Below are 8,032 nucleotides of genomic sequence, written 5' to 3'. Positions count from 1 at the left end.
AAACGGGTGAGGCTTGCGATTCGATTCGGGGCTTGAGGGGCGGTGACTCGTGGTGGCCTTGCGGGAACCAGCAGGAGTGGCCTCCACGTCCACCCGGGCAATGGGGCGGAGACGGAGCGCTGTGACCTGGAGAGCAGGGCGGGGACAAGTGACCAAGTGACAGACACAAGTGACACGGGCCAGGTGGGGGAAGCGGAGAACAAGGAGGCCTTGGCTAAGTGTAACAACTGGGGATGACCAGCACAGACTCCTGGGTCCCTGTCCCTTGCAGCCTGTATACTTCTCAGCAAGTGACAGTCCCCAGCGAGGTGACGCACTTCCCAGAGGTGCCACACTCCTCTGAAGTGATACACTTACTTGTGTAGTAACACACTACCCAATGAGGTGATACTCTCCCCTGACGTGATACACTCACATGTGTGGTGACACACTCCCCCAGTGAGGGACACACTTCCCTGAGGTAACACACTACCCTATGAGGTGACACACTCCCCTGAGGAAGAGACACACTCCCTCGTGAGGTGATATGCTCATCTATGTGATGACACACTCCCCTCCTGAGGTACACACTACCCTGTGAGGTGATACACTCACCTGAGGTGATACACTCTCTTGTGACACACTCCCCCGTGAGGCAACACACTCACCTGAAGTGACACAGTCTCTTGTAAGATGACACATTCTCCTAAGGTGTCACAGTCATTTGAGTTGATACAATCTCCCATGAGGTGACAACTACCCTGTGAGGTAGCACACTTCTCTGTGAGGTGACACATTTCCTAGTGAGGTGACACACTCCCTGAGGTGACACACTCCTCCATGAGATAACACACTCCCTAGTGAGATGACACGATCCTCCACACGCTTTCCTGAGGTGACATTCACCTGTGAGGCGACAGTCTCCTGTGAGGTGACACACTCTCCTGTAAGGGAACACACTCCTCAGTGAGGTGATACACTTGCCTCTGAGGTCAGGGACCAAGTCTGGCCTGATGGTGTCCCTCCGGGCTGAATGCTGTGGTCCTGTGACCCTGGGACCAACAGGACATACCACCGCCACACAGGCTCTCCTCTTGCCCTTGTCCTCATTTTGTTACTGCAGAGATTTAAAGTGAGAGTCCTAGTCTTCCCTGAGACTGCTTTCCCAGAGGTCGTGATCCTGTAGGAGAGAGGCACCCCTACCCCTGTCTCTGCCAGCTCAGCCTGGCTTTGATTTCCTTTAGGAGCACAGTACTCAAGTCTCCGGCTGCAGCAGAGATGAAACAAACATGGCCAAGAGTGCTTGTGCCCAAAGAAAAGCCTTAAATGGTAGGTCTCTCTCACATGTAAGCTGAAACTAAATCCAACACATGAAACACTGAATACTCTTTCACACACACACCACATAAAGTGTCTTTGCTGCACTGAATCACTCCCTACCTCCAGCTTCCACTGTTTCTCGTTGCTCTTTCTTTCATCTGAGGAAGCAAGTCTGAGCAGCAGGACCTGGCCAGCTTGGCCCTGTGAGCCGTGAATGCAGCAAGGACAAAGTGAGCATTGTTTTCAGGAGGGAGGCAGGTGGGTTCCCAAGGGTGACCTTTTAGATACCTTGATAGCAGTGGCTTTATCTTCCTACACAGAGCCCTGAGCTAGATAGGGGAGAGTTAGGAACGAGGAAACAAAGACAGCTGGATCCTATTGCTCTCATTTTGCCTGTCTTCCTTGGAATGTAAAATAAAATCTTTAGTTAAGAAAATCATAGTCAAAGAAAAATGTGAGAATACAATGGATGATTATGTTCTTATGTGATAAAACACATTGACCAGATAGATTTTTTTGTATACCTCTTTTAATCTTGAGAAGATTTCATTTTTATTTTTAAAAGACAATGCATTGTACAATCTCCAGAGCAAGTTCCTTTCAGAAAAATGAACTTACTGGGACATGTCCACAAACACCTCACATGCTAAAAATCTTTCTAGAATGAGTCTGTCACAAGGTTATTTCACATTTAGCTCCTCTCTTATTCACCTTCCATTCTTTCCTTATTTGCACATTTTACTGCAGTTTGTGCTTATATTTTTTAGATGTTTTGTAAAAATAGGTAGCAACTGGTCAGGGCCTGACATTTCAAACATAAAATATGTGTTCTCTCTTGCTTAGGTAAGATGGAATTTAAACAGAACTGTGAGCCTAATATGATTCTTTAGTCACTAGACAGATTCAAAATATATGGTAGTTCAATTGGTTGACCTAATCAATTTCATCATTAACATTGAGATCTGAAATATAAAATTTAGACCCTTAGAGGCATCTACTTCCTGAATGTTCCTATCTTTTCCATTCAGTCTAATACTTGAGTTTTAAGCATTTTTGGTGTGTAAAACAATGTGATGAGATACAGTTAAAATAGTTGCAGCTACATTAATTCCCTCAATTAGATCTAATAATAGAAATCAGGGAAAAGTCTGGGCAAAGAGGAAGAATTTGTGCAGGGAAGTGTTGGAATTTGTATGTTGGAGAGGTCACTGTGGCTGTGGGCTGGGCTTGGGCTGGAATCTGCAGACCGGTCAGAGTTTGCTGCAACACTGCAGCTGGAGATCACAGAACCTCAGCCTCAGGCCTTTGGCATCTGCATCCCCTGGGAGCTTGCTGGATAGGAAAACTCCTGTCCTCACCCTGACCTCTGACCAGAATCTGCATTCTTCATACACAGTAAGCATATATATCTGAGAGATAGATGGCATAGAAACACATTGAATCTTAGGGTGCAGAAGAATAAATTCTAAATACAATAGTCAAGATAATTTGTATCATCCACATTGTTTCCTCATCTCTAATTCCCTATCAATTTTTAAAACATTTGTTATGGGTATTCCTAGAGAAGCCATGTCATCAGCCAGGAATGGTGGTACATGCCTGTGATCCCAGCACTCTGGGAGGCTGAGGCAAGAGGATCCCAAGTTCAAGGCACAGATAAGCAACTTAGTGACTTAGTCCCTTTATTTGTCTTAAAATAAAAATAAGAAAAGGCTATGGAGGTACCTCAGGGTGATGGCCCTGCGTTCAACTCCCGGTAACACACACCCACACACACACACACACCCACACACACACACAGAGTGAAGACATTGCTATAGTTTATATGTAGAGGTCCCCTGAGGGCCTGATTGCTCATAGGCGGGACTTTTAGAAGAGGCTGGCCCGTGGCACCAATAGCTGAATGTGTTGTTAGGAGGGGGTGCCTGGTTAGAAGAGATAGGTCACTAGGAGTGTGACCTGGAAGGTTATATCTCCCTTCCTACCTCCATCTCTCCCCCTTGCTTCCTATCTGCCTAGAATTCAGCTTTTTTTCTTCTTCCTTGCCCCTCTGCCGTCCTATTTTTTCTTTGGAGCTGGCTGACCATAGACTGAAAACACACACACAGTGAAGACATTGCTATAGTTTATATGTAGAGGTCCCCTGAGGGCCTGATTGCTCATAGGCGGGACTTTTAGAAGAGGCTGGCCCGTGGCACCAATAGCTGAATGTGTTGTTAGGAGGGGGTGCCTGGTTAGAAGAGATAGGTCACTAGGAGTGTGACCTGGAAGGTTATATCTCCCTTCCTACCTCCATCTCTCCCCCTTGCTTCCTATCTGCCTAGAATTCAGCTTTTTTTCTTCTTCCTTGCCCCTCTGCCGTCCTATTTTTTCTTTGGAGCTGGCTGACCATAGACTGAAATGTGGAACCAAAATAAACCTCTCCCCCTTTAAGCTGTCAGGTATTGTGTCCCAGACACAAGGACAGTGACTAAGACAGACAGCTGTGTCACCTAAACTCTGGAAGAGCTCCTTAAATGCTGTAGCTCACCATGCCGTCATCCTCCAGCCCGATGATGGAAGACCACGGATGAAATATGAGCTCAATCATTTCTCTTCTGCTTCCTTCCCATCTGTCCCTGGCATTAGTCAACCTTCCTGTGTCTGGTACACAATACCCAACACCACAATTTAAAGGAGAAGTTTGATCTGGCTAACGTTTCAAGGGGATCCAGTCCATGGTTGGCTGGCTCCAACACAGAAACATCTTTATGGAAAGGTGGAGTGGAATGAAGCTCCTTAGTTCACGGCAGCTGGAAGCAGAGTGAGGGAACGGTGTCAGGAGTAAGGAGTGAGAGACCAGATGTAGATCCCAAGGTCATGCATCCATGGCCCACCTAGACACACCTAGAAGTGGCTGCAACAATCCCCAGTCTTCAGGGTGGATTCCAAAGCCATTCAAGTTGGCACTGAACCCTAACTGCCACATAAGGACTGGAAGGATGTCTCAGGTCTTGATGGTCAAGGAATAAAGTTACAACAGTAGAAATAATAGGCCAAGGAATTGAGGGCTTTGTTGGAGTCTCCTGCATAGTACATTAGCTCAGTGGCTCTCTTTTGCTGGTATACAAGATGCATCAGATGATTACTCCAGAGACAACCATTTCCTTGCTAGCTGCTGGCTTTTTATGTCTATAAGACCTATTTCTCCCGTGTATTTTTGCATGGTCATGTATCAAAGAAATTCTGTAGGTCTCTTTTTTTGGGGGGTCGGGGTACCAGGGATTGAACTCCGGGCCTTGCTCTTGCGAGGCAGGTAGTGGAACCACTGAGCTAAATCCCTGGCCCCTGTAGGTCTCTTAATTGAGCCTGTAGGAAACCTGCTTTAGAAATGTACTGTGTGTGGGTTATCATAATGGGTTGTACAAAAGGAGGCTGTTGGACTTCCGCATTGTGGAAGATGGAGCAGACATACTTTTTGTTATTCTTTCCATTAAGTACAACTAAACATTGAGAAACTTACGTAAAATATAACCACAATAAGACTTTGGAAGAATGAGGGAAGACAGTCTTCCTAGGGCCACTGGGACCTAAGCATAATACTGTGGTATGTTCCCTGGGTTTTCTTTGTGTTTTACATATCACAGAGTTGAAGCAGAAGCCTGTAACTGGCAAACAACTGGGTACAGGCAAAATAAAAGAAGACAAAAAGAACCAAAGCCACCTCTCTCTAGTCAAAGAATCAGAAAAGGGTCAGCACAGTGGGACACAAACTTTTACATAGGAACTGATCTAATCCACCACGTACCACAGATAGAGCAGTGGCCCTACTCTTGCTTATACTATCGGTGGCTGGGGGCTCTTGGACTTGCACTCTGAGATTGAAACAAAGCAGCCCAACACTCCCTTCAGGATGGTGTCAGGAGACCAACAGGAGAACTGGGACTTTCATCTCCACTGGCCAGCAATGAAGTCAAGCTTTGTCCCCTGCAGTGTCCATGGAAGGCACATTGGGTCAAAATTCCCATCCCTGTCCAGCAATACCAAGGAGACTCCCTGGCCCAACTTTAGGATTCAGTGAATGCCAAGTGAGGGATCTGGCTTTTACCTCTACTGGAGAATGATGAGGCAGAACAACTCTTTCACTGTGTCAGAGAAAGCCAACTAAAAAAAAAAAGGTACTATGAGAATCTCAAGTTGAATAAAAAGAAAAACCCGATAGATTTTAGTACCCTGATGGTAGAAATGTGAGCATTATCAGACAAATACTGTAAATTAGCCATGACAAAAATACTTCAAGGGATATAGACACATTTGAAATAATAACAGCAACAATGTACAGACCTTCAGCAATAAAACAGAGGATATAAAGAAGAATCACATAGAAAATTGGGATGAAAAGTACAGTAACAAAATTAAAAGCTCAATGGATAGGCTGAATAGCAGAGTGGAGGGGATGGAGGAAAGAATTGTGAATTGGCATAGAACAAGAGAAATGGTCTCATTTGAACAACACAGAGAAAGTAGACCCATCATCCAAGAAACAAAACAAAATAAAACAGAGCAAAAAATATAAGCACACCCTTAGAGACTGGTGACACTGTAACAAAAGATCTAAGAATAGTATCATTGGAGTCACAGAAGAGGTTAAGATGGATCATGACAGAAAAACACTTGAAGAATAATATCCGAAAACTTCAATCAATTTAAAATAATTGAATTCATACCCAGTGTATTCTCTGACTTTAGTAGAATCAAACTAAAAATGCATAACAGAAACACTTTGAGAACTTAGCAAAAGAAGAGCAAAATAAAACCAAAAACCAATGGAAAGAAGGCAATAGCAAGGATAAGAGAAGAAACAACTGAGATTAAAAGCAGAAAAATGGTAGAGAAAATCAATAATTCAGTCCTGGAAAAAAATGAACAAAATCAACCAGCTTTAGCAAGACTAACAAAGAAAACAGGGAAAAGATATAAATTGCCAAAAATTAAGAACAGAACAGGGGATAGCATTATAGACTTTGTAGCTACCAAAGGACAAAGGAAATATATATAATACACATAACTTCACGCATACATTTTACAACTTCAAAAAGACCACTTCTTTAAAAAATGAGAATTACCAGAATTCATCCAATGTGAAATAGAGAATTTGAATATCTCTTTATTAAAGGAATTAAACTCATAATTCAAAAACTTTTAAAAAGAAACTGCAGGTCTAGGTTGTTCCACTGGAGAATTCTATCAAACATATAAGAATTAAAGAAGACTTATTATTTGTTTATAACCTTTGAAGAAAATAGGAAAGGAGGGAGCATTTTCCCATTTCTTTTATAAAGCCATTTTTACTCTGATAATGAAACAGTTTCTAACAAGACAACAACAACAACAACAACAACAAATTTAGATCACAGCAAGGCAAGGTTCCAGGGGAGGTCCTTGTGACTCCCATGGCAACTGACAGATGCTAAATTAGTTTGGGCCTTTGTCCTTGAGATTTGGGCTTGGCTCCATTCGTGAGTTTCTGGACAAGTCTAGGAAACACACTTTCTATCTTCTCATTTTAAATACTCAGTCTGGAGAAATTTGGTTTGTAATTTTTTAGGCATAAGAAAATTGTGGTATTGTTCATCTCCTGTTCTGTAGTCCTGAAATTTGTTTACCCACTCAACCCTGGAACTAAAACCAAAACAGACATTTCTATTGAAGGTAAAAAGGTTTTATTTTTATATACAGACGATATGTTATATGACTCTTTTAGATACTTTGTAGATAAATTCTTGCAATTTGTATGGGAAGAAACAAATCAGAGTAACCTACCCTAAATTATCATAAGAAGAAATACAGACTCTTTTAGGTGTCAGAGAACAAAAATAGAACCATAAGCTTCCTTTCAGTCGGAACCACCATCTTCCAATGATTTGACAAAATGACGAACACAAAGGGAAAGAGGGAGGGAACCCAGTATATGTTCTCGAGGCCATTTAGAAAGCGTGGGGTCGTTCCTTTGGCCACACACATGCGAATCTACAAAAAGGGTGATATTGTAGACATCAAGGGAACGAGTACTGTTCGAAAAGGAATGCCACACAAATGTTCCCATGGCGAGACTGGAAGAGCCTACAGCGTTACCCGGCATACTGTTGGCATTGTTGCAAACAAGTCAAGGGCGAGATACTTGCCAAGAGCGTTGTGTGCATTGAGCATATTAAACACTCCAAGAGTAGAGAGAGCTTCCTGAAACGTGTCCAGGAAAATGATCAGAAACAGAAGGATGCCGAAGAGAAAGGCGCCTGGGTTCAGCTGAGTGCCAGCCCGCCCCGCCCGGAGACCCCCGCCCAGAGACGCGCACTTCGTGGGAACCGGTGGGAAGGAGCCCGAACTGCCTGTTCCCTATGAATTCATGGCATAAACTGGGGATGTAGCTCTGCCTTGCAGCTCCTAATTAGCGGCTGAGTGCCCTAAGCCCTACTTAAAAATAAAAAAATCACCCTGTGTTGTAAGGATGGTTTTCTTAATTTAACAGGTGTGTGGGGCCTTTACCTAAGAGAGACAATATGTGGAACGGATTCTCATCATACGCAATTAATGGTTTCAGGTCTTTACTCTTCAGTTTTTCTTGCTGAAAGATGTAAGGTATCATGCAGATGTGCACCCAAATGGCCACATAGTTATGAAGCATTCATATTGGCTTGAAAATACTCTAAATCACCTTGGGGGCAAGATGTATCAAAATATTTTATTACATTTT

The 8,032-nt window shown here is 43.4% G+C and overlaps 1 pseudogene; it reads left to right on the top strand.

Moving 5' to 3' along the window:
* The first annotated feature begins 7,210 nt into the window (after positions 1 to 7,210).
* Positions 7,211 to 7,693, top strand: LOC104876765 (annotated as a pseudogene).
* Positions 7,694 to 8,032: the final 339 nt, after the last annotated feature.

Source organism: Fukomys damarensis, unplaced genomic scaffold (genome assembly GCF_012274545.1).
Source record: "Fukomys damarensis isolate Sample0158 unplaced genomic scaffold, DMR_v1.0_HiC HiC_scaffold_14, whole genome shotgun sequence".
Lineage (NCBI taxonomy): Eukaryota > Metazoa > Chordata > Mammalia > Rodentia > Bathyergidae > Fukomys > Fukomys damarensis.
The sequence above is the reverse complement of the archived record's forward strand: the minus strand, read 5'-3'. Positions and strand labels throughout refer to the sequence as shown.